The sequence below is a fragment of the Eimeria mitis genome, genomic scaffold (genome assembly GCF_000499745.2).
Source record: "Eimeria mitis Houghton genomic scaffold, Emh_scaff3710, whole genome shotgun sequence".
Classification (NCBI taxonomy): domain Eukaryota; phylum Apicomplexa; class Conoidasida; order Eucoccidiorida; family Eimeriidae; genus Eimeria; species Eimeria mitis.
This window is the reverse complement of record NW_013572053.1, coordinates 785-1,168: the sequence shown is the minus strand read 5'-3', so window position 1 is coordinate 1,168 and position 384 is coordinate 785.

The following is a 384-nucleotide window of genomic DNA, read 5'->3' as shown; positions in this document are numbered from 1 at the left end:
TTTGTTTTTTTAGTTTTTTTTTTTTTTGTTTGCTTTGTTTGTTTTTCTGGTTTTTAGTTGGTTGTTTTGTTTTTTTTTTGTTTTTTATTTTATTTTTTTTTGTTTTGTTTTATTTTATTTTGTTTTGTTTTATTTCTTTTTAGGGTCTATCTGATGCCTGTTGTTGTGCTGCTATCTCCCTCCATTTATTTATTTATTTATATTTATTTATTTATATTTATTTATTTATTTATTTATACTTATTTATTTATTTTTATTTATATTTATTTATTCATATATATGTACTAGTATATATTTATTTATTTATAAATATAAACCTAAAGAACGGCACTAAAAATAAAGAAAATAAAAAAAATAAAAAGTGAATAAATAAATATTTTACAC